The sequence below is a fragment of the Anser anser genome, assembly GCF_964211835.1.
Source record: "Anser anser genome assembly, chromosome: 3".
NCBI lineage: Eukaryota > Metazoa > Chordata > Aves > Anseriformes > Anatidae > Anser > Anser anser.
In genome coordinates this window covers 94,122,915-94,148,796 of record NC_139722.1, presented here as the reverse complement: position 1 = coordinate 94,148,796, position 25,882 = coordinate 94,122,915, and the positions used below count along the sequence as shown (strand labels likewise).

The window sequence follows — 25,882 nt, the reverse complement described above, 5'->3', positions numbered from 1 at the left end:
GAAAGTATGAGGAAGCTACATCATGGGGGAAAGTTTCAGCTAGGGAGAGTTCAAGGAGAAAGAGTGTGCCTGTGATCACCTCAAAATCCTCTGTGGCCAGGAGCTACAAACAGGGAGGGAGGAGTCAGGAGCATTTTTATTTTCACAGATTAATTTTTAAAGGCAATAGTCATGGTTTTTTTCCTCTAGCTGAAAAAGGATCTGCACATCTCTATTGGATCAATAAGCCATGGCCAACTCCAAGACAGAAGTGTGCAATATAAATGTAAAGCACTATAATTATTTTCAAGTAATTAGAGAGCTTGTACTTTGCTTCACATTCTCGGGAAATTTGTCTAGGTGTTTCAAACTCAATTGACCAAAGCCTTTATGCTGATTCAGTAATCTACCTCTCAAAGAAATCTGAGACCATCGATGGACCCCATTTCCATCCTGTTAAAGATGCTTTGTATTTACCGTCATTAATTGTGCAATTTGTATTTGCGTAAAAAGTAATAGGGGAAATATCCCAAGTGTACAAAAGTTAATGGAAAGCACCACAACAGATCTGTGAGCTCTGGACTGAGATTCTGAAGAACTTGAAAGGGTAGGTGGAAAAAGAGGTTTTGGCATGAAAGAACTAGTAGAAGGGGGCTTACAAGAGAGAAAGTTTGAAATCTTCCAGTGGTGTTGAAGAACTTCCCTTGGGCATCTTCCAATTAGGCAACTGGCACACTGACTGACCATTTAGGATGGCACAAATCTTGGCAATATTGCAAGAGTAATATTTTCACGAGGAGGAACTGTTACAGAACAATGCAAAGTCACTTTGGTCTTCAACGTCAGGCAGGCATCTTAGGAAGATGAGTCACTTTATTATTAATTATGACTCTTTAAAAATGTTTCTCTTCCTTTGGGACAAGATGATGAACATTTATCTCTCTGGCTATGTCTCTTAGAGTAATCTGAAAGCATCAAAGAAATGCAAGATCTTGTTCCTGGTGTGTATTTCCTTTGGGCTAGTCTTTCAGGACTCCAAAAGGTGTTGAGATATGGTCGATATTATGCAACCTTCAACAATAAAGCAGATGTGCATTGTTCTTCTTCTTTTGAGAAGTCTTATTTTGATCTCTGGAGACCCATAATGTCATCCTCACTCAATCATTTTGAGCAGAAAGGGAACTTTTCCAAGGCACTATAGAAGCAGCAATGTTTAGATGATCATTATATGTAGAGTTTGATGAAGCAGGCACTTTCCTGCCATATGTTAAATAAACAACTGGTTGCTGTGTACTGTGTGGTGATGCAGGTTGATACTCTGCTGCTGAATAATATGATGTCATGTTAAGACTTCAACTATTTCCTTATATAGTCCTCAAGAAATAGGATTTTTTTTTTCCCCCATCTGAAAATTCACAGGCAAATATGCAACTGATCAAATCTTGCACAGATGCTAACACCCAGATGCGTGTGTTTCTGCGTGGAAGCAATCTATAGCTAGCAGAACTCTTGGATAGAGAAATCCAGTAAAAATACAGATTAGGCACACATAAGTTAAATATGTCTAACTAGTGTGCCAAGAATTTATAGTTTTATGAAATCTGTATTATGTACAGATCTCTCAATATTTTCTTCTAAAAAGTTTTCATTAGTGTACAAAAGGGAGGATATAGATTTCTGTAATAATCAGAAGAACCATCTTATTTCATGTACAACAAACCCAAATAACCACATGACCTTGTTTCCTTGGCCTCCCCGTCTGTCCAAACTTCTATTAGAAGTTAGCACTTGAGTAATCCTATCTTTTAATAATAAACTATACAATAAAGCCAGCAATTTAACAATAATAATGAATAGTAAGTTGCATGCTGGGTGAAACTTTTTGAGTGAGACTGTCCAATATTTCCTGTGCTAAAATGCTTATATTCATAACAGATATAGGAAGAAATGCAAACACAGGTATGTGTTTTCTTTTTTAAGTGAGAAAATACATGCATGTGAGTAGACTCTTGTCTTGTTCAGCTTGATAGACCTAATATCCTCAGTAAATTAGGAGGAACTATTTTAAAATAAAGGAACAACAGAAGATATCAGAGCAAATTCAGAGCTGAAACCCAGGGTTAATACTTGCAGGAATTCAAGCCTGCATTCCTTACAAAACTTCCATTTAACTTATCAGCCAGGGGAAAGAAAAGGAAAAATTTCTTTGTGTGTGCCTATGTATGTTGTATGCATATATACATTAAATATACATATGCACAAACGCATATATATGGTCTTAATCTTTTTATAAATAAGGCCTAGTCTTTGCATCTTCTCATTAAATTAATGGGATTTTTGCTAAAGTAAGAGTTCTGAATACGGTTGCATCAGACATATTTCTTTAACAAACAATGAAACATGCAGTAGAGTTGACAAAACACATTCTGTTGTTGTGGAGCTACTGAGCAATTGGAGCCAGCAAACAGGTACTGGAGGAAGGTGTCTGTTAATACATAATATGTTCTTTATCTGTGTGTAAAGTATATATATATATATATATATTAATTGTCAACTTGTTTATTGAAAGGTTTGGTAGAAAGGTATATAAACGCAGATTGGATTTTCTACAATACCTTCACTGAGGGCTCAGATGAGTTTGGGTAATAGACCAAAGCCATACGATCATCTGAACTGATTTCTTATTAGAGAAAGGCCTTACAACCTTGCTCATGAAATCCCCCTTTGCTTGCTTCACTCCAACACGGTGTATTTTTCATGCACAGATGATCACTGACTGATCACATTACTTTCTGGGTATTTTCTGACTGTGGTTCAACCTCAGAAACAAAAAGGAGCAAAGGAAAGCTGACAAGTCCATTTGCTTTATGTGACTCCGCACTTCAGTCACACAAGAAAAAGCCTTGCCTTTTTAACCTGGGCAGCTGATGCCTGGATTTTCTCTTCATATGTATTCTCTAAAACTAAACTGTGGACTCGAGAGGAAACAAGCTTAATATACCATGTGCTTCCTATTTGTTGAAGGTATCAGTGCTAGAGCTCCCTTGGCATGCTAAAATGTGAACATTTTTACAGTGTAACAGATTATGGAAGCTGCTCTTGATAAATTCCAGTAACAGCATTTTACACTCCACGTGCTCCTTTCTGTGAATGACAGATTGCCATATTAGGTCTCTAAAGAAGTTCCTGACAAGGGTGATTCAGCACATGAAGAAAGTCGACCATGTGTCTAGCTCAGTGTCTCTATATTCCTTAATATATTTACTTGGGACTGCAATGTTGTTCTCTCCAGTGTACCAGAGTGGAGAGTTCAGCGTGAGACACTCCTTCAAACCATTAGGTCCTCTGCTGAAATAAATCTAAAAACAAGCATATGGATGTATTTACCTCTCCTCTGCCCCTGACTGATTCTAAAAATGTAAAGAAAAGATAAAGGTCACTGCATTTTTTCCTTTTGGCTGGGCAGTAGGAAAAGGGACTATGGCAGATAGCCTTGGGTAGATGATGTGCTTGGTGGGAAGAAGGTTCTAGAGATTAAGCAACCTGCCTAGTAACTACTAGAAACCTTTATGTTGCAAATAGAACAACCAGGGCAACGTATCAACTGATGCTGTATTCTGAAGGTGGTTTTAGTAAAAGTCAGTTCAAAACCTTGCCCAGTAGGATTCTGCTGGGCATGGAAATCACCGCTGGTTTTCAGCGGATATTCAGTTTATTTTTCAATGGATATTCAGTGGAACTGATGGGAACAAAGTTTGAAGACATAAATATATAATTGTTTGTGATTAACTAAATACTTAAAACATGTATCATTAGATGTTAAGTGCTCTTTAAATACAGCACATAGATTTAGTTGTAAATACTGGAAGCATTGTGCCTGATTTAGAAACATTAAGAATAACCCAAGCATTTCTCTAATGCCCATTTATAACTTTGCTCAGATCTCTGTTTTGTGGTTTATTTTTCATCATTCAAGGTGAACGCATGAGATTCCATTTCAAGTTTTAACTTAATAGCTTCACTTAAGAAACAGGAGAAAAAGAATGTTGTATGAATTAAATGTCACATATGATTTGGCAAATCACTTTCAGGAATTCCATAAGGAAGAGCAGAAAAAAAATACACAGTTGCAGAGTTAGAAGCAACAATGAATAGTGTCGTTACCGTCTAAAAGCACACACTTTTCAGTCAGACTTGGCTGGTGAAATGTAGAAGCTTAATGTGGATTACACTTTTTAAATCTTTCAACATCAAAAAATAGAAGAGATGTAGTGTGTTTTTATTTCAGGGCACTTTGCATGCAATCTCAAGATAAATGGTAGAGACTGATTGTTTTTGTACCCGTGCCAAACATTGTCGTTAGGTATTGCTGTTTTGTTTCATCAGCCAGATGAACTTACACAGGGACATCGATCAGGTACCTACATTTAAAAGAACACACTGTCAAATTAGTGGATAGAAAGAGCACATTAGGAGAGAGAAATTATCTGGTGAAAGATTTAAAGACTGACTCACTTGTGTTTTGTTTCATTAAATGTGGGGTAGTCCCCTTTCATTTTCCATTTAGCACAAACATTCGCAGACTCCATTAAAATATCAGTTTTGTAACAAACTAGCTGGCTCAGGACACACATAAGCCTCCTTGGAAAAAGCACAGCTCCCCTTACAGATTCTAGATGACTTTAAAATTTGGGGCCCTGAGCTGGGCAACCCCACTGGCTGTCTTGGAGTTCACCTGTGTACTCCTGCAGTTCACAGTGCTGCAAGGCCACCCGATGCGCTGCAGGGGGCTGGTGGCTGCTTCTCCAAATGGTTGGCATGAGGAGGGGGTGCACAGCCCTTGAAAGGACACAGAATATATTGTAGGACAACAAGCATGCATGCACAAAAGTAGGAAGACTGTCCAGCTATTGTTTTCCCCTCTTTCCTCCGAGATGCTCTTGGAACATAATCTTGATTCTCACACTTAGGGTCAAGGGAGCAGCTTGTGGTTATAATGGAGGGATGAGTAGCAGGTTGGAGAGTGGGGGCACACAGGAGTTAGGGCAGATCCAAAGGAGTAGAGAAAAGAAGAACAGGGATTAAAAAAAAAATTAGAACATATTACTGAGACCATTTCATCTTTATTTTGGTAACACTGGATAATGTTGATATTTGTGTTGGCTAAAAGCCCTTGTTCTTCAAAAGAGTTTTTCAAAGATATTTTTTTGAAAAAGGCAGACAAAACAAACAAACAAAAAATCCCTAAGCCACTTGTATTCCATGTCTTTTAAGTCTTTGTCTTAGTGGCAATTTCTTAGTGTCTTTTTATCAAACACTTTTTTGTTATATACAGTTATTTCTAGACAGAAATAATTTCACTTTATCTTTCATAACTTTATGATATCTGTATTTTTCTGTGTATGCATTTATACATATGTCCAGAACCCGGTGGATTCTGGAGCCCACCTCCATCCTACACAAAAAGACCAGGCCACTGCAGGCTCAGGCAAGAACTACACAACTCAGGCACCTCTGTGCGTTGTCATCTTGGTAGCAAGTGCTGAAAGGCTCTTCCTTATTCTTGTGAGAATCCCCCACGGCACAGTGTGTTGGAAGAAGCATTTAGCTGTAAATAGGGTCTTTCCCCACATGTGCATGCCTGTTTGCTGCTGTCTGAGTAGCAAGACATTATTGTTTTGTTGCAAAGCCATAGTTAAGGAGCACAACAAATCTTTAAGTGCTTCTGTTGCACCCCAAAGCTTGGTAGTACCCAGACAGTTGCCTCCCCAAAGCCAGACTTTACGGCTCAAACACACACGTTGTACAGAAAGTGCTCTGTATAAACTGTCAGCTTTGAAACCAAACACTTCCACACCTAGCCTACACTGTAAATCAAGCTTTGGTGCTACTTTCCAGTCAGCTCCATTACACAAGTAGTTTGATTTAATTCAAATGTTTTATGGCAGAGATGTATTTTAGTTAAAATGGTATATTTGCATGGAGTGGGGGATAAAACAGGACAATTTTATTCATGAAGTGAAAGGCTACAAGATGGTAAGAGACAGGTATAGGAGTGCAGGTGCAGTACCAAATCCCTACCTGGCTGTCTCAGTACCTTGGCTTGGTGCCTCGATTCCCTCATGTTCAGCTCTGCAGCAGCCCCACAATGTATCAGAACTTCCTTTGAAGGCTTTCACTTTTCATATAAAAAAAAACCACAATTTCCATTAATGTATGCAAAATTTTGCCCTAGGTCTTCTGAGAGTGAAAAGAGCCAGCACCCAAGCCTACTGTGCCATCCTTGTTTCCCAGAAATAATCATTCGCCATTAAAATTATTAAAAAGAGTAAATGGCTGAGATGCATAACTTCAAAATTGAAGTATTTCCTTTGATTGTTTAAAAAACTCTGGTTTAATTTGAGTCATATATATTTTTTTCCTTTTACAATTTTGAATGCTGCATCTTACCATATGTGAAATGTTTCTTAAAGGTGTCAAAGTGACTTGTCATGGGTTTGGAATGAGAACTAAATTAAATGTCTATACTGTAGCATACTTATATAAATAATGAGATATTCCAGTATAAACCATTCATTTGGCAGTCATTTCTACATCAGCAACTACTAAGTGCTATAGAATTCCTGCCTAACTTTGACACATGCAAAGAAAATCAGGAAGGAAAATGTGTGTGTATGTGTGTATTTTATAGAAAAAGACAGCCTCTTGTATTCCATTGCCACAAAAGTATTTCTAACTTTTTTGGAAATAGTGCAAGAGGTTTAAGAAAATTCTCTGGATTCACAGCAGAATGCTGGAGCATTCAACTGCCTCAAACCACACTCCAAAATTTGTTTCCATAATTTAGAAACAGAGAGGGTGGAAATGGTTAACAAAGTCATTAATGAGTGCCAACAGTGATTTATTATGGGTGATATAGTTTCTTTGCTTTTAAGAAAAATATATTAAATAAAAATTCTTCATAAAATAAGAATTCTTTCCTATTGAATATTGCACAGAATTTGCTTTATTAGTGTATTATATCACCACATTGCCAGGTCTGGCATTTCTCATACAAATGATGTTTCAAAGTGCTAGCAAAGCTTGTGAACTGCAGTGCAAACCATGTTAGGAATAAAGCTTGTACAGAAAGACAACAGTAGCAAAGATCCTTTTTGCTGGTGTTCTGGAGATAGTTAACACCGTAGGACCCTTTTATTCTTCATAAGCTGCACAAGCTTGTGTCACTCTAGACTAACAATAATCAAAACTTGATACTGGATATTTAGATCCAATCCTTCCAACAGCCTAACTGCTTTAGGCCAGTTTTTAGGTTGCAAGTCTTTCTCATGCGGAGATACATGCAAACGTAATTTGAAAGAACTGATGGTCAGTGAACCTTGTCGTCTAGGTGGATTTTGTCTCAAGAAGCATCAGGTATCTGTTAAAATAGCATCCAGATTTGTCAGCAGCAGGCCTAGGGACTGACTCTGCACCTATTGAAGGGAGTGCTCCAGGTTCCCAGTCTGCCAGAGGCCCAAAGTGACCATGGACCTTTCTTACCAGTAGGGTTTGAAGGGTTTAAGTCTGTAACATGATGGTTGGGATGTGAGAGGGAACTTCTGCTGGCATCAGATATGGAGTAGCTGTCTATCTGTCTGTCCTTATATTTGCACATGATTCATCTTCAAAAACTCTCACCAATGCCTTGAATGATCCCTGAAATCTCTCAGGATTAAGAAATAAAAAACTCCAAACTATTCCAATATTTGTATATGCTGCGGTGACTTAGAAGATTAATATCATTTGGCAAATGATGGTGTCAAAGTTCATAAATGTAGCTAATGGGTATTCAGAATGTAGCTTTTCAAAGGCTGCTCCATGTTAATACAGAAGTGTTTCTAAGTAATTTATGGGCACAATACTGTTAGCTTCAAAACTATATTTAGTTATTTGAAATCACAGACTTTCAACAGATAACTTGATCTAGCATCGATCTTCATTTAATCATGCAAAATAAGACTGTTTTACATTTTTGTTGCAACCAATAGCTGAAGCTTACAGGCAGAAAGCAAAAGTTGTGCTACACTCTTTACAACCCCATTCTCAGTTTGTCATGAAGAGAAAAAGTCTGTCTATTTGTGGTGGAGTATGAGGAAAAGCAGAGCCCCAGCAAGGGTAACGGTGTGCCTCCACCACCCACTCATGATCTGGGTTACACCTATAGCATACAGAACTACATGATGGCAATGAACTTCCTTAGCAAAATATATGTCTGTCCTGTAATTCAATATTTTTAAAGGTGTTTAGGCATCTTATTCTGTGTAATAGTATACAGGAAATTCAGGCTTCCCAAGATGAATCTAAAACATTAGTTACTGTTTCTTGCAGCCACATTGTTAGCCAGGCACCCCAGACCATTTGAGAGAGTAAGAACATGGAATTTGACTAGTTGTTAATCTGGACTCTAGAGGTATATTGGCAAAGAAAATATTCACTTCTTACATGCTCTTCAGCACCCTTCCAATAACAGCAGGATTTTTTTCCTTCCATCTGCTAGGGATAATTTACTGACAGCTTATTGCTCACTTGGCCATGGGTTGTGTAGATTTCATTAATTAAACATCTATTTCTGTAAAGATTTTAAACTTGTATGAGGCAACAAAATTGCTCTGAGCTTTTTGCTTAAAATCCTCTCTGACAAGCAGTCTCACTAAGTATTTCCTGAGCTAAACTCTGCTCATCTGGCTTAAGAATATGTATCAATAACTCAAGGGTACAAATGTGCCAAGGGGTTGCAATTATCCTCAAAACAAACACTGCAAAAAAAAAAAAAAGACTCAAGTTAAGTCATAGAAAAACATGATTAAGGCACTCCAATTTACCTTGTCCAATAGTGACTCTATTGAATAATGATATATTTATGATGAATGAATAGCAGAATTCGAAGCCTAATTTTTTAAAACTGCTTAGATTTTTTTTTTTTCCTTAACAGTGTCATGACTCAGGGTGGAATTAAAACACAGCTAGAGCTATGTTGCACAATCATGTTTTAAGCAGATTCATCTCAGAGCATGATACATCCCACAGCCTCAGAGAAAAAGCCTTCTGAGCTCCTGCTGCCTATGCCTCACTAAATAAAATGCATGAACACAGCTAGTGCGACAGCTGTGGGAAGGACTGTTTCGGGGTACTGAAGTGCTCAGAACCTCTGCTCCACCTTCACTTCTTCTGAAAATAGGCCAGATGGTTCCTGTTTCTGAGACTTTTGGGGTGAGAGATGAATGGGGAAAAGATGGATTATGTATTGGCTACTGGTTCCAGCACTGCAGAGGTGAAAGTCAATTAAAATTTGTTAGTTTATTACATAGTCATAGTATTTTTAATGTATTACACTCTGAAGACTTTTTCAAGTCCCAGAGCAATATTTTGATTTGTTCATTTGAAAAAAATGCAATCTAAGAATGTTCATGGAGATCTCATATTTTCTAGTGTTAGCATTTTTATTTTTATGCAGCCCTGCTTTCCCCCAACATTTTATTTCTCCATTATTTTTAACTAAGTTCTCACTGTATTTCAAGTACACTTAAAGTATAGAAATGGCAAAAACTGCTTGCCAAGACTGGTCAAGATGTCACAGAGATACGAAGTCCCACATCCTCCCACACTCCATGTCTAAACTATTGTATTTTCCATCCAACACATGCAGACGCACACACACATTCAAACACTCATGAAATATGTAACATGCTGACAAGTTCTTAAATTAATAAAACAGATATTTAGAATAGAATAGAATAGAATAGAATAGAATAGAATAGAATAGAATAGAATAGAATAGAATAGAATAGAATAGAATAGAATAGAATAGAATAGAATAGAATAGAATGGCGTGGCATTGCGTGGTGTCACGTGGCATGGCTTGATGTGGTGTGGCATAGCATAGACTAGTTGAGTTAGAAAGGATCTGATCTCATTGAGTCCAACTGCCTGGCAAACTTCAGGGCTAAGCAAAAGTTAAAGCATGTTATTAAGGGCATTATCCAAATCTCTCTTGAACACTGACAACACTTATTAAACAGCAACAGTTACCCTGGTTTCCCCTTGGCTCTTAATATATTTCATAGTGCCACTTAGAAAATAGTGATGGTGTCAGATTTTCAGTGCCAGAAGAACAGAAAAAGAGGCTCAGAGTAAAAAGAAATGTGGCTGGGGTTGCAGAGCTGGCTTGGACAGTGGGCAAAACTTTCTGTACTGGACACTATATGGTGATGATATCCCCTTTGGGAGATTTTTTTTTGTTTGTTTTTCATACTACAGAAGTACTCTAAGCCCTTGCCTCAGATGCTGAGAGCTTTCTGAGTCCTCTCAGGATCATCCCTCACCTCTTAGGTAGACCTTAGAGAAGTTTACCATACAGAAATGCAAACTTACATCCCCACCACTCAAAACTCCTTGAATGGGAGCCAAATGATGTGCGATCATGAGAAAGAGAAACTGATCCATAGCTATAGTCAGCGTATGCTCCAAGATCACTTCTACACACAAATATTTACTTCTAAGAGACGCGGAGATATACATTCTGCAAGACATCAAATTACTTTCCAGTACTTGTAATCACCCGATCAGTGTTGTTGATCTGATAGCTGCCTGAAGTATAGGTTACAAAGAGTTATCACACTTTTCTGGCAGCACTGAGTGGAGGGAAAAAGCAGTAAGAGAAATGATCTATAGTCCTCAATTGCACGAACTTGGAATGGTAGATAAGAGGCAGATCCATTATTTCCATCTGCAGAAGGCAGCCATCTTATATCTCCATGATCTTTACTGCAGATAAAGGTGAAGTAAATCTCTTGCCTTACAGAAAGCTCTCTGTCCCCTTGGTTCTGAGCATAAGCTCCCCTGGCAGCGTAACAGGCACTATATTGAAAAAGCAGACTTTTATTAATGCCTCCCAAAGAGAATATGCATTTAATCATATGCTTCATTTTAAGTTTGTGCCTGAACTTCAATCACTTTCTAAGTTTGAATGTTAATGAAAATGCTTTGTGGGACCAAGCCAGTAATTCATAAGCATATTTATAGCTATTATTTCCCAATTCACTCAATTTCCAACCAATTCTTATTGGCAAAGAGAGGCACAGGGTTTTCTGTCACAGCTAGATTTACACAACAACAAAGGTCTCCCTTCAGTTCCTCTCCAATAGGTTTGGATTGATTAACTATGCTACTATTTATATTTCCTTACCTGCCAAGTATATGGCAATGCAGAAATAGGAAAAATTATCTCGATGTGAACATGCGGACAGCAAAGAATGCCAGAACAAATATCATCCCTGAATATGTAATAATTCCCATTTCATTTTGTTTCAGGACACTAGAATTTAAGATGCATCTCCCAGACAAACAAAGAAAACGCCAGTTTCTAGTTCAAATTGGCTATTTCTTAAGAAAATACTTTGAACACATTTACCAGAAAATAGTTTTGCTTGAAAAGTAAATTACACCATTTTATTTTTTCCCCCAGCAGGGTCAGATTTGACCAAGGGGAAACGAACAGTGCATTTTCAGAAAGGTAAGTAAGGCCAGCTGAAGACAGGATATTTTGGGGGACCTTAGGATCTTGTTTTAGAATTAGGATTCCAAACTAAAAGTGCAAACTTTTACTTGTGTTATGAACATAACAGAGTTGAGGAACACAGGCTACTGCAACACAATGCATATTATTTTTGGCTTCTTTTCAGTTTGATACTGCATGTGGAGAAATGCTGAAGAGTGCCAGCGAAGGAGGGAAAAGAAGATGATACTCTGTGTTGGAAAGCCAATGTTCTTCTCACTTTTCCCATCCCTCACTCTAATTTTACATTCCCATCATTGATGCTCTAGATATGCACCTGGGAACTTTATGTATGAACTTGTTATCATATATGGATGTCTTTCAATTACAGTGAAACTTTGCTATGGATGTACACAAGGAATTGAGGCAAGCAATGACAGAAAATTGAAAGTTCCATAGCCATTTCCGTTGAGATTTAACGGAGATCATTTAAATAGCAAGTAAATATGTTTCTCTGCTAATTGCAATATCAGTAGCATCCTCAGAAACTGGGACTGAGATTAGAGCTGAGGTTTCAGATGTATATTGCAGAGGGAACATGATTACCTATTTGCTATATATCCCAATCTCATGCAAAAAATCTGAACATAGTTAATACTGAAAAAATTGTAGATAAGAGTTCAAACCAAATCCTAAGAGCAAACACTGGACTTTGAATGGTTTGGAGCAGAGCTTGGAGCAATATTTCATACTCACATCTTATACCCATGGAGGATGAAATCAAAAACCTGTTTCATATTTTCTTTGAATTATGAGAGTTCAAAATCCCGATCATAACTTTGCTGTTCAGTAGATATATATTCATTGGCATTAGCATTTCTGAATGGATTAACTCAGCCATTGTGAAAAACAGATTCTGCAGTTTACTTAAAGATAAGCATGAGCAGTGTCAGGTCAAACATTTTGAAAATTTTCCAACAGAAAAGGCTCGCTCATGGAAACTAAATGTTCTGTAGAAAAGCTGTGAATTTGATGAGTCTATTGAAAGGAAGCCAGCAGGCATCTGACCAAAACCTGACAATTTTTCTGTCAGTTCACCTATCTTTCTTTTCCCTCCCAGGCAATACCAGCCTCCACAGCCTCACATGGCTCTGCAGAAGGACTGAGACAAAGCAGAGAGTTTTGGACTTCTGGGGAGTCCAAAATTTTTTTCTATTGCTCCAGAAACTCACACTGATGGTACTTGACTGTCCCTCAGGTGAAGAACTGTAGAAGTCTTGCACGTGTTTTCAACAAGAAACATGAAATTCTCCTTTCAAAATATTCTCTGTTCTCCCATGAGGAGATATTCATTTGTAACAGGTATCTTTGCTTTGCCAAAGCTCTACGTCAGAGGTCACTTAGTGATGCAAAAAGTGCAGTCTGGAGGTCGCCGAGGTCTGTGAGCGTACTGCCAGGATCAGACCCACTGGAGAAGGTGAGCTCAGTGTCTACTCCAGCTTCTCACTACATGTGGGGATGGGGCAGGCAGGTCCTTGGTCTGGGGCCAGTTCCTGTCCTGCCAAAGAGGCTTTGAGGGCAGAGCCATGGGGTTTATTTGTGTACCAGAGAGAACTGCTCAGCAGAGGCTACCAACTGTTTCACAGGCCTCCCGGAAATAAGCGGCAGTATTTACTGAGCTATGCTAGGTATGACCTCGTGACCTAGCAGTGGAAGGCTTTCTATATAAACCATTTACTCAAGCAAAATTATGCCACAAGAAGGAATAGGCTGATTTTTCACCACCTCTATTTATTATAACCATTATTAACTTGTTCCTTGATAACTTGATTTATGAAGTTTGTGACAAATTGCTTGCTTAATTGAAATATGTCAGGTTTCTAAATATTGAAGTTAATTATTCCTCCTTTTCTAGTGGAAATTGACCTTTAATTGTGCAATATTAATCCACATATTGTATGAATTATGTGAAATACCATTTTCATTGTACAGAGAAGCATGTATGTGTTATTGTAGTGGAGTACAGTTACATAATTATTTTTAATTTAGGATATCAGTTTAATTAAATACTTGCAGAAACCAAGCTTTTTCAGGAAATTTGCAATTACAATCAATTTGAACGTACAGCTACATTAATATGGTGACAAGCCCAATAATAAAAACTAAGAAATTATGGGCAGGTGCTGAACAGATGTGTAAATAGAAGGTCTCTGCATGGAACTTTGTTATATATCATTTTGAAAAGAAAAGGAAAAAAAAAACAAAAAACACCCCACCCTGTTATCCATAGCCAGTCATATATGCAGTTATAATCAGTCAGAAAAAAAGTTAGTTTGAGTTTAGATAAATCATTTAAAAATGTATATGGCACTTATGCTTTCATTTTCTGTTTCTGGAGAGAAAGTCTAGTTGATTGAAGACTGCTGCTCTACTGTACTCAAAGGGTCTGCCGCACTATTGAAATATATTCTTCTTTCAACACATTTATGATGAGTGGGTTTCGAGTTTGGAGTGGTTTAACAGTCAAAACAATTCACATTCCATATTACAAGCTGAGCTTTATTTAAAGAGGGGGGGGGAAGCTAAGACTAGTTTAGAGTTGTTTGCTCAAGTTATCAGGTTGCCAAAAGCCCAATTCAATCTCCAAATAGTTGGAAAACAATGAACTTGCATTACTACTGTGAATTGCTTTTAGGTGGATTTACAGTGTGTTTTTTTTTTTTTTTTTTTTTTTAAACCAGTATATTAAAATGCACTTTTTCAGCTCTTCTGTTTTTCTGTGTGATCTCTTCTTGTGCAGTATTAGAAACAATCATATCTGTCAAGTTAAACTGAAGAAATTTCTATAACATTCATACAGAAATCTCAAGGCAAGACTGTCACCTAAGGCAAGATGCACTTGAACCATCTCCCTGGTTGGAAAGGAATCCTCTAAGCCTTTTAGGGGGATTAAACAATGGCTAAAGTAGCGATGTCTAAACTAGAAGTATGTCTAAACCAGGCTTCTACAGGAATTAGATGTTTTATTCAAGGCCACAGAGGTGTGCCTTCCTCTCTGCAAGGTTCACAGCTCTAAAAGGAATCCCAGTGACCAAGATGGGCCCTTCTCAAGCAATACAGGAGAAGAAAAGTGCTTTTTCCTATCCAGGAGCTCAGTGCTCAGGGTAGTAACTCCAGCTGTTGGCTGCAGGAGGCAGCTGGAGCTGTGCACCAGTCACTTTCTTATCCCACCATGTGCAGGGCCACTGTGTTATCTGGAAAGGGGGTACCAATTGCCACAGCTGGGGAGAGATTAATAATGAAGCAATTCTAGTGCTGCTCTAATAAAAACCGTCTTGACACATTCCACTCTGCTATTTTATTTGTAAAAGGTCAGGTTTTAAAAGTGCAAACTTGTATTCCAAATGCACTATGAAATTTTTCAGGTGGAGAAGAATTAGGGATTAGACCCTTGCATCCCGCTTACCTCTGTCACTGAATAGTCCCTCTGCGTCATGTACACGGCAGTGAATTTTGTACTGTGTGCTGGTATAGTACTCTTCTATACTACCACACGGCAACAGTCAGCCTGCAGCTAGCATTAGAGCAGAAAGGTAACACCTCTAGGTATAACAACATTGACCTTTCCTTCAGCTCCAAACCCTGAGATACTCCAAGCAGTCTGTAGGAAATGAAAAAGGGAGCAGTATTTGCTTCCCAGGAAGAATGAACATGAAATTCAAACAAGTAGGGAGGACAGAACCACCTCAGTTTTACTGCTGAAATCCTCAGGAAGCTTGTTGCCACCCTCCATCCCTGACACAGGAGCATGGCTGAAAGCAAGGACAGGCTCTTTACATGCAACATGCTTCAGCTATTGGATAGGAGAGGTTTATTTTAATGAAAGTCAACTTCAGAAAGATTCAAACACAATGATTTTGTCTTTGTCAGGGGAGCATCTAATGGTTAGTCAAACTTTAAATAGGACTTGTGAGAAAATGATAACTGAAGGAGTTGGTCTTGTATGAGGTCTGGATTTCTTTTAATACATAAAGCACAAGAATACAGGATATAAAACAAACCTTATGTTTCCACATGGAGAGATTTTACTTGTCGTTCTCCTTAACTTTTCCCCTTCCCACCAAAAAAAGCTGGAATTCCCTGCTCCCCCATATCCAGTCATGTATGCTTTCTCCTAGCTGAGCTTGGATCCCCTTTGCAGCTGCTCCCATAACCTCCCAGTTCTTCCATGCTCCATGTCTGAAGAGGCAAAAAAGGAGATTTCAGGAGAAAGGTTCATGCCACAGGTGTAAAGAAACATGAGCCAGGTCACCCCCAGTGGCAGTGCAGAGATGGCCTTCATGACCCACATGCGTTAGTACCAGCACCAGAAGTAGGACTGGCACTTCAGAGACATACTGAGCTGACCTGGCAATATCCCTGCCAGACTGCATCTGCAAATGTGCACGACTCCAAGGCACACCGTGTCAATGTTAGGACAGGATTTTTTGCAACTCAATCTTTGCAACACAGGCTGGCACAGATCTGACAGTAGGTGCTGAAGTTGCTTTGGCCCCTCCGAAAGTCTGTAAGTGACAAGAGTGCTTGTGTCCTCTGTTGCCTCAGCAGGGAATCCACTGCCTCCAGCTGCATTTTTGCTGTGTGGGAATTGTTTCCACAGCTGCTAAAGGAAAACCTGTAGCTAAAGATGAGGGTAAGCACACTTTATAGATATGGGCATATGGCAGTCAAGCTGCTACCCAGCAGCTTCCATAGTTATGTGGCACCTTATGTTATCCAAAGCACTTGGAATATTTTAGATAACAAAAGCTAACGAAGATAGCTATTATAGCTTTGTGCTGCACTTGCTTCCTGATAGAGTTGCCAATCCAGCCCTTTGAATTCTGTGCCAGCAGCTTTGACACAAGTGAAAGAGCAAGCTGTACTTTTAACAGATGCAAATGCTTTGGTTGCAGTGATCACTGCTTTTTCAAAATCATTATCACATATGCAGGATTTCAGATGCGTACTTTTTTGAAGCAACAATGTTCAGCCGACAGGAGCAATTTTTCATAGTGACAGCAAATTTTTAAGGGGCAAAAGCAACTGGCATTATCTAGCAACTATTTAGCTCTCCTGCAAGTGTTTGTACTGAACAGACACACAGCATGTGTTTGGCACTGTTGGAAATCTCCCATACTGCAGCCACCATGCTACACCACCACAAAGCCATGTTGTTGAATTTCGGGGAACTGCAGTCTTCTCTGGTTACAGGGGAATAAAGACAAACAAAACAGTGTTGTACATAAAATTACTGGCTTAGATATTCTAGTTTTGAGAACAGTTCATCATTTAGCCTTTCTTACTCTATTTTTCCATGTTTTCCATGACTTTTAGTCTAGAGTACAGCTTCTTAAAATAGTGTGAAGTTTCTTGCTTTGCTTGAACAAAGTTATCACAATAGTACAAGAATTTGATACCCTTTATTTGGTTCTTTTAATGGCAATTTCAGCAGCAGCAGGTGCATGGAAAAGTCATTACATCTGTGAGATGATACTGATACTGTTGTGCATGAGACTCTCTTCCAACAAAAGATCATGTCAGTTTTCTTTTCTCATCAAATATGTACAATGTTAATTCTAAGTCTTTGTTTTGCACAGACAGAATCTGGCAAATCTTGGCACCATATGCTTTTCACCAAAGAAAGTAGTCCAGACTTTGTAAGGCCTTGACTCTAGAAGTGTGTGTGCTAGGCTTTAAATTACATATAGCATGGCATCCAATGCAAGTGAAAGTTATTCTGAGAAATCAGGGAGGCTCTATGCAGAGTCCTCCACTGAATAGGAGCAGGTTCCAGAGTAATTCCTTAATTACACACACATCCATGTTTAAAACCAACCATGAATGAATTGGGAAAAGCTATGCAAAAAAACTGTTTTTGTTGTTGTTAGTGGTGGTGGTTTTTTTTTTTTGGTTGGTTGACTGGGAATGGGAAAAATATTTTTCTGTCATGTTTTTGAAACTTTTTTAAAAATGAAAAAAAATTGTTTTAGGGTAAACGAACAAACAAAAACAACCCCTCCCCCCAAACAAACAAACCCAAACCCAAAAAACAAATTAGTTGCTTTAATTTCAGTTAACCATTTCTCAGCCTTCCTCCTTCCCACAATCTTTGCCTTATTTCCTGCAGCAAATGCAATGTAATGAAATAAATACAGATTCTTCAGAACATACTTTGTGGTAGGAAAAGAAAAAGGGGGATCAGGAAAATTTTACTGTGTTGTTGGAGAAAATCCATATAATAGAATACAAAGACTGAGTCTTTGTCAGAGATTTTTCAGCTTCACTTTCAAGATGCCATCTCCAAATGTGGCACTTGCAGACTAATGCATAAAGCTATAAAAATGTGTCCCCATAATTTATTTCTCTCTCTATGATCAGGACACTGTCAGCTCCTTAGTGACTCTTCTGGTTCAGGTCTCTAGCAGAGCAAAGAAACATTTCCCTCTCCTTAATTTCTTGCTACAAAAAAACCCCCACAAAGTTTAGACTGCACATATGAGGTGCAAAATAACTGACAGAAGTGGAGGATTTGTCCCTAGGAAAAAAAAAAAAAAAAGACATTATTTCTGGGTATAAATTCTCCCTGAGCATTATGCTTTTATGCCATCCACTGAAGTTGGACTTGATCTTTGGTGGTCTCTTCCGACTGAACTATTCTATTCTAGAAGCAGAGGAGGATCTTTGCAGGATTCTTTTGTTCAATCATATCACCAAGTAATTTAATGGTTTTTGTCATTTTCTTACTCACTACAGAGCCCATTGACTAATCTGCTATCAAAATCTATAGCAGCAGCATATGGGCTCTTTCACTGTATATGCACTCTGTCATTGTGAACCCTCCTTAGCTGTGTCTTGTGTCATTCTTATACCACATCTCAGAGGAGGTGACAACATACTGAGTGTAGGTGATGAGCAGGAGGCTGGCTCAGGAGCCATCATGCTTGTTCCTCTGCTAGCAGAGATATCTATGGGTGCACAGTAGCCAAGACAGCCTCACATTTTAAGCCACACAGAGCTCAAAACAAGCTTGTAATCAGAGGACTCACATTTAACTTCAGAAGAATCCATCATATCACATCTCTGCTGAAAAGAAAAGAAAGGAAAAGAAAAGAAAGGAAAAGAAAAGAAAGGAAAAGAAAGGAAGAGAAAAGAAAGGAAGAGAAAAGAAAGGAAGAGAAAAGAAAGGAAGAGAAAAGAAAGGAAAAGAAAGGAAGAGAAAAGAAAGGAAGAGAAAAGAAAAGAAAAGAAAAGAAAAGAAAAGAAAAGAAAAGAAAAGAAAAGAAAAGAAAAGAAAAGAAAAGAAAAGAAAAGAAAAGAAAAGAAAAGAAAAGAAAAGAAAAGAAAAGAAAAGAAAAGAAAAGAAAAGAAAAGAAAAGAAAAGAAAAGAAAAGAAAAGAAAAGAAAAGAAAAGAAAAGAAAAGAAAATGGAAAGGAAAAGAAAATGGAAAGAAAAGAAAAGAAAAGAAAAGAAAAGAAAAGAAAAGAAAAGAAAAGAAAAGAAAAGAAAAGAAAAGAAAAGAAAAGAAAAGAAAAGAAAAGAAAAGAAAAGAAAAGAAAAGAAAAGAAAAGAAAAGAAAAGAAAAGAAAAGAAAAGAAAATGGAAAGGAAAAGAAAATGGAAAGGAAAAGAAAATGGAAAGGAAAGGAAAGGAAAGGAAAGGAAAGGAAAGGAAAGGAAAGGAAAGGAAAGGAAAGGAAAGGAAAGGAAAGGAAAGGAAAGGAAAGGAAAGGAAAGGAAAGGAAAGGAAAGGAAAGGAAAGGAAAGGAAAGGAAAGGAAAGGAAAGGAAAGGAAAGGAAAGGAAAGGAAAGGAAAGGAAAGGAAAGGAAAGGAAAGGAAAAGAGAAAAGAAAAGAAAAGAAAAGAAAAGAAAAGAAAAGAAAAGAAAAGAAAAGAAAAGAAAAGAAAAGAAAAGAAAAGAAAAGAAAAGAAAAGAAAAGAAAAGAAAAGAAAAGAAAAGAAAAGAAAAGAAAAAAAAGAAAAAAAGAAAAGAAAAAAAAGAAAAGAAAAGAAAAGAAAAGAAAAGAAAAGAAAAGAAAAGAAAAGAAAAGAAAAGAAAAGAAAAGAAAAGAAAAGAAAAGAAAAGAAAAGAAAAGAAAAGAAAAGAAAAGAAAAGAAAAGAAAAGAAAAGAAAAGAAAAGAAAAGAAAAGAAAAGAAAAGAAAAGAAAAGAAAAGAAAAGAAAAGAAAAGAAAAGAAAAGAAAAGAAAAGAAAAGAAAAGAAAAGAAAAGAAAAGAAAAGAAAAGAAAAGAAAAGAAAAGAAAAGAAAAGAAAAGAAAAGAAAAGAAAAGAAAAGAAAAGAAAAGAAAAGAAAAGAAAAGAAAAGAAAAGAAAAGAAAAGAAAAGAAAAGAAAAGAAAAGAAAAGAAAAGAAAAGAAAAGAAAAGAAAAGAAAAGAAAAGAAAAGAAAAGAAAAGAAAAGAAAAGAAAAGAAAAGAAAAGAAAAGAAAAGAAAAGAAAAGAAAAGAAAAGAAAAGAAAAGAAAAGAAAAGAAAAGAAAGAAAAGACTCCAACTGAGTCTTTTTGGGGCTCCAACAGAACTTGTTCCCCAACCTCCTCCTAGGATATTCGCCTATAAGTCAAGACAAGCATCTAAATCAGCTTCTGATCCTCTAAAATGGTCAGTATGTATTGTAACATGAGGGTATCTGGCTTACAAAAATGTATTAGGTAGGGCTTTCAAGCTCCAGAGGACGGACAAAGTCCATTACTAGATTATTTCTATCATTAGACCAACATCTGGCTTTCAGCTTCTCTCATGACAGCACTGTGTTTGGGGTGCTACCTCAGCTTGCATTTTCATATGCTACACTGTTCAGTGATTTATATCAATCTGCTTTTAATCACATTGTGCCAAAATTAACCAACTGTAATTGCCACCCAGGGCAGGCCGTCTTCTGAAAAGGACATAAATGAGATTAGTTATCGGGGCAGGATGCAGCTGCATGGCTATGAAGTGGAAGAGCAATCTGTGCACTAACTTGGCTTCTTCCCCATTATGCAAGGGGCATGGCAGTAATGACTGCCATGAAGGGGAAACTGAAGCATCCAGGACTTCATCCTTTCCCCTCAACCCCTCTTGATTTTCACTCTGTATATTTTCAGCTGCAAAGAAATGAAAACATTTTTATTTTTGTTTCACTTCTCAAGTACTCTATTAACAGTTCAAAATGCAACTTCAAATCTCAAACAAAGCACTTCCTCTCTCTTCCTCACATAATTTCAGTTTGTCAGCAAAAATACACCCATAAACCCATCATGTTCACATATGTGCATACAGCATCCAAACCACACTGCACTCTGTGATGCGGTGAGAGCTTTTGCAAAGCTGGAGGGAGAAGAGGAATGGGATCTGAAAGGTGGGAAACCTTCCGAGCATACCATTTCCCTTTCTACGTTTCAGATCCCAAACCGACTGAATTCAGAAAGCAAGTTTCTAGCAGCCTCACTAGATTATGGAACAGGCTCTAATGATGGGGCTAGCAGAAGATATTTAGTTACATCAGCTTCATAATAATTGCCAATATTTTTTTTTTAACTAGGAAATATTAGCAAATGCGATAACACAGTGAAATGTGGTGACAATAGGAATACTGTTCATATCTTGTTCATTCAAGTTATGACACAAAGCAGAAAATACTATTAAAACCATGTGGTGATCTTTAAAATATCTGGCTTTGTTTAAAGCTACTCTTGTTTTGTAAGATCAAAGGTAAAACAAAATCTTTACAAATCATTTTGTTAATCAGACAATGATGATACAGAGATCACTGTAAGTATGAAGAGGAGAAGAAGCCTGGCTTTCATTCTGGTGCTGCAGAAGTGGAAGAGAAGGGGATTGGGATGGGGAAAAGGGCAGAAGAAGAGACTCTGAACACACTTTAGTGTTCTTCTCTGCATAGACGAGTCACAAGAGTGGACTCTTGGAGGTCCTCCCTGGAGGAAAAGAATGAGGTTATCACACAGCAAGTTGGCTTCAGAGCTAAAAAGAAAACTGCCACATGAGCCCAGCCCTGAAATACAACTACCATAGTCAGTAATCAGTAACAGCTTTCTCCTTCAGTGGAAGATGCAAGAAACCCACAGCACGTTCTCAGTAATAGTTTCGATGCATGCCTTGTTATCAAGCTGTTCAAAGAGAAACTGAGGGCCCAAAGCTGTATGGCAGTACACTATGCCGCACAGAGATAGATCCTATAATCCCATTGATGTAGCTTCCTTTTCATATGGTCAAAGGTATACCAGATAAAGCCCGATTTATTGTTTATGCTTCCATAATTACCTCATGGAATTCAAGCCCTTAGATCTAGCAAACACCTCCTCTTGTAACATCACACCTATTCTTTCCTCTTTCTCTTTTTCCCTCTGCCCACATCTTTAGTTCTCGTACCTCCATTCTTTGATGTTCAAACCACTGTCATAATTAACGTGCCTGACATGAGCAGGAAGGCAGGGAAGTGACACCCCCTCACTGTGCTCTCCCCACTTGTGCCTTTTCTCCTCTGCATGCAGAAAGGGAGTGAGCGGCAGCCAACCCAGGGTTCTGCTTGTACATGTCTACTGATGAATGGGAATGCTCAGCAAAGGCCAGATTGAATGAAGAGTCCCCCCCAAAAATCACTGTAGCCCAATAGAGCATCTATTAGCCTCAGGTCAGTCAAAAAAAGACACCAGTGGAAAAGGTGTGGTTTACCTTGACCTCAGTAAGGCTTTTGACACCGTTCCCCACAACATTCTCCTCAAGAAACTGGCTGCTCGGGGCTTGGACTGGCGTACGCTTCGCTGGGTTAGAAACTGGCTGGATAGCCGGGCCCAGAGAGTTGTGGTGAATGGAGTCAAATCTGGTTGGAGGCTGGTCACTAGTGGTGTCCCCCAGGGCTCGGTACTGGGGCCGGTCCTCTTTAATATCTTTATCGATGATCTGGATGAGGGCATCCAGTGCACCCTCAGTAAGTTTGCAGATAACACCAAGCTAAGTGCGTGTGTCGATCTGCTCGAGGGCAGGAAGGCTCTGCAGGAGGATCTGGATAGGCTGGAGCGATGGGCTGAGGTCAACTGTATGAAGTTCAACAAGGCCAAGTGCCGGGTCCTGCACCTGGGGCGCAACAACCCCAAGCAGCACTACAGGCTGGGAGATGAGTGGCTGGAAAGCTGCCTGGCCGAGAAGGACCTGGGAGTGTTGGTTGATAGTCGGCTGGATATGAGCCAGCAGTGTGCTCAGGTGGCCAAGAAGGCCAACAGCATCCTGGCTTGTATAAGAAGCAGTGTGGCCAGCAGGTCTAGGGAAGTGATTGTGCCCCTGTACTCGGCTCTGGTGAGGCCGCACCTCGAGTACTGTGTTCAGTTTTGGGCCCCTCGCTACAGGAAGGACATGGACATGCTTGAGCGAGTCCAGAGAAGGGCGACCAAGCTGGTGAGGGGTCTGGAGAACAAGTCTTATGAGGAGAGGCTGAGGGAGCTGGGCTTGTTCAGCCTGGAGAAGAGGAGGCTCAGGGGCGACCTTATCGCTCTCTACAGTTACCTTAAAGGAGGCTGTAGAGAGGTGGGGGTTGGTCTGTTCTCCCACGTGCATGGTGACAGGACGAGGGGGAATGGGCTAAAGTTGCGACAGGGGAGTTTTGGTTTGGATGTTAGGAAGTACTTCTTTACCGAAAGGGTTATTAAGCATTGGAACGGGCTGCCCAGGGAGGTGGTGGAGTCACCATCCCTGGAGGTCTTTAAAAGACGTTTAGATGTAGAGCTTAGCGATATGGTTTAGTGGAGGACTTAGTGTTAGGTCGGAGGTTGGACTCGATGATCTTGAGGTCTCTTCCAACCTAGAAATCTGTGATACTGTGATACTGTGATACAATCTTCCCCAAGACATTAATGCCTCTTTAAGACACAACAATAGCAGAATAGACTGATGAGGTTAATAGTAATAACATGCCTGCTATCTCGGAAGTATCCTTCATGTTCATTATCTAAGGGATCCTTAGATGTTATTTTACAAGATCAGCAAATGAGACTTTTAAGGAGCTTCCTCTTTTGGTGGGAGGATAGATTAAATGAAGTGACATTTGGCAGATAAATATGTAAGCTGAAGCTCTGACTGAGTAGAATTGAAAACTAATCTCCAGAACAAAGAGAAAATTTCATTTAGACCTAAACCAGCTATGAACAATCTGCAGATTGGATGACCTAATACTTGCCAAAAATGCAATTACTAATTTTGTAGGCATGATGTCGGACCTGGTTTAGAAAAGTATTCTATAAACAAAGACATCACACCCATACACACGAGAAGGTCTGTCAATGAAGCTCTCCAGCCACACACAATTACCAATGAATACAGAGGACAAATTTTCAAGGACACAGAATCAGCTCATCTCTGCTTCCTGGGAGCCAGGGGTGCAATTCCTGCTGACTGACTTCTACTGGAATAGAAGTAAGTCAATGCCAATCAATTTTTATAAGACTTCACATACCTTCAAGGAGTCTTTCTGGCTTTATCCAGTGAAAATTGCCAGTGGGACACATTCTGCAACATGGAAGCTGAGAAATTTTGGAAAACACAGCAAGTTCATGCGCGAATGGGCTGTCACACATAAATTAAGAGTTGTATATTTCGCCCTGAAATGATTGGTGTGTCTTCATAATTAGACAGCTTAAGTCTGTAGCTCAGGAGATACGCATCCTCAGGACTTGCCTATATGACTGAGTTGTTTCAGACTAACTTAAAGTCACTGAATCATAATATCTGACTCTCTGCTTCAAGCCACAGTAGATAAGAAGTGTTTTGTCTTAGTTTAGCCCATAGTGAAGGATGGCACATATACAGACAATTACTAAAGCTTTTCTGACCCAAAAAGACATGCATATTTGCATTGTGTATTTGGCATATACTTGACAAACGCCTTATATATTCTCATCAAAATACCACTTGAAATTCGTCTTAATTCCACGTACATGGGCAGGAGTCCTTATACCACGTGAGAAGCACATTTTACCGCATGGCACTCAGGACTTTTCTCAGTGCCTATTGCATTTAAACACAACTTCAGACATATATCTAGAGGGAAAAGTGCATCAGTCACTTTAGTCCATTTGTTTCATTAAGATTGTCTTTCATAGGTAAATAATTCATATAGGGAACCCCTTATTTCCCAACACTTTGCTAATACTTTTAGAGTGCTTAAAATATGTATATAAAGTCCTCATCTTTATTATAGACTCAGTTGTCAATTGAAAAGCCTTGTTTTACATGTGAAAGTGCTGCTTATTAGGACACTGAAAATCTACCATAGAGTTTGTCTAAGAGGTTTGAGAATTGGTACAAATCAGTACAGAGCTGCTGGATGAAAATCAACTACAAGTCCTCTAAGCTCTGGCACAGCTCTTCAGCTAAACTAATTTTCTCAGCTGAGAATTACTCCCAGATCAAAAATCCAGGCTTTGGAGCAAGCACAGCAAAAATAGTACTAGCAGAGAGATAACATCTAAATCAATGATGAGTGCCCAGCATACATGACCACCTTATAGTTAAAATATGAAAGAAGGACTTTTATTAGTTTTACAATCGTGACTAATATTTTCAAGTAATGCCAAATGTTTTACAGATGTTGATATGAACAAACGCTGACTACAGCGTGCTGCAACCCAGAACTGAACCAAACACTCTGCAGAAATCCAGATCAGAACTTTGCAGCCAGCCTTCCTGTAAACCTAATCACAAACAGCAAAACATTGTAAATAATACTGAGGCAATACAAAATCCTACATACAATTCGAGGTTTGGGGGAAATTGCTAACTTTGCTGATGGCTTCCTGTGAAGGGCTGAACCAACATTTTGCATCTTAAAGCAACACACGGTGAAAGTCCTGTCCTGGAGCTGAATACAGAAAAGGGAATCTTGTTAAAGTGCTGGCAGGGTATTGATGTGATGTAATAGATGTTATGTGCTGCATTAAATTATTTTGCACATCACATATCTACTCTGCAGAAAAGAAGACACATCACATGCCAGTGTCTGATGAAGATGATGTCTTAAATGCCAGGATATGGAGGCAGGACACAAGATCAAAACTGACCTTGTGTTCCTAAGCTAAACTGAGAGAGACTAACTTGTACTGCTTGTCAGCTGAGAACAGTAAATGTGAGGCTCATGGAAGACCAATACAACAGAGCACAGACTGACACTCATTTGACTTCCATAAATAAGATATAAGCAGGAGATATTTCCAAGTGTTTTGAGTAGTCTTACTCTCACCGTCCTGTCCAGGATGCATCTCACCAGTTCCGCTTGGGACAAGATTCCACAGACCAGCAGAGTTTACTGTAAGGAAATAA

General features: G+C 38.7%; 1 protein-coding gene and 1 long non-coding RNA gene across 24 annotated transcripts in view; one reads left to right on the top strand and one right to left on the bottom strand.

Annotated features, from left to right (window-relative positions):
* The window catches only part of LOC310897954 (uncharacterized protein), a 28,225-nt gene extending 9,069 nt beyond the window's left edge, over window positions 1-19,156 (top strand). For 11 of the 21 annotated variants that reach the window (XR_014582819.1, XR_014582820.1, XR_014582822.1 and 8 more), the window contains 2 exons: window positions 11,486-11,533; window positions 12,636-19,156. The gene's annotated coding sequence lies outside the window, so the exon portion shown is untranslated. The other 10 variants (XR_014582836.1, XR_014582837.1, XM_083832138.1 and 7 more) reach the window with 5 other exon arrangements.
* Window positions 19,157-24,020: 4,864 nt separating this feature from the next.
* LOC310897958 overlaps window positions 24,021-25,882 on the bottom strand; it is a 54,703-nt gene continuing 52,841 nt past the window's right edge. Inside the window, exons 5-6 of one of the 3 annotated variants that reach the window (XR_014582855.1) lie at window positions 25,345-25,868; window positions 24,021-25,257 (exon numbers count right to left, since the gene is read on the bottom strand). This is a non-coding gene — a long non-coding RNA (uncharacterized lncRNA). Of the gene's footprint in view, window positions 25,869-25,882 lie in introns of all 3 variants that reach the window. The other 2 variants (XR_014582856.1, XR_014582854.1) reach the window with 2 other exon arrangements.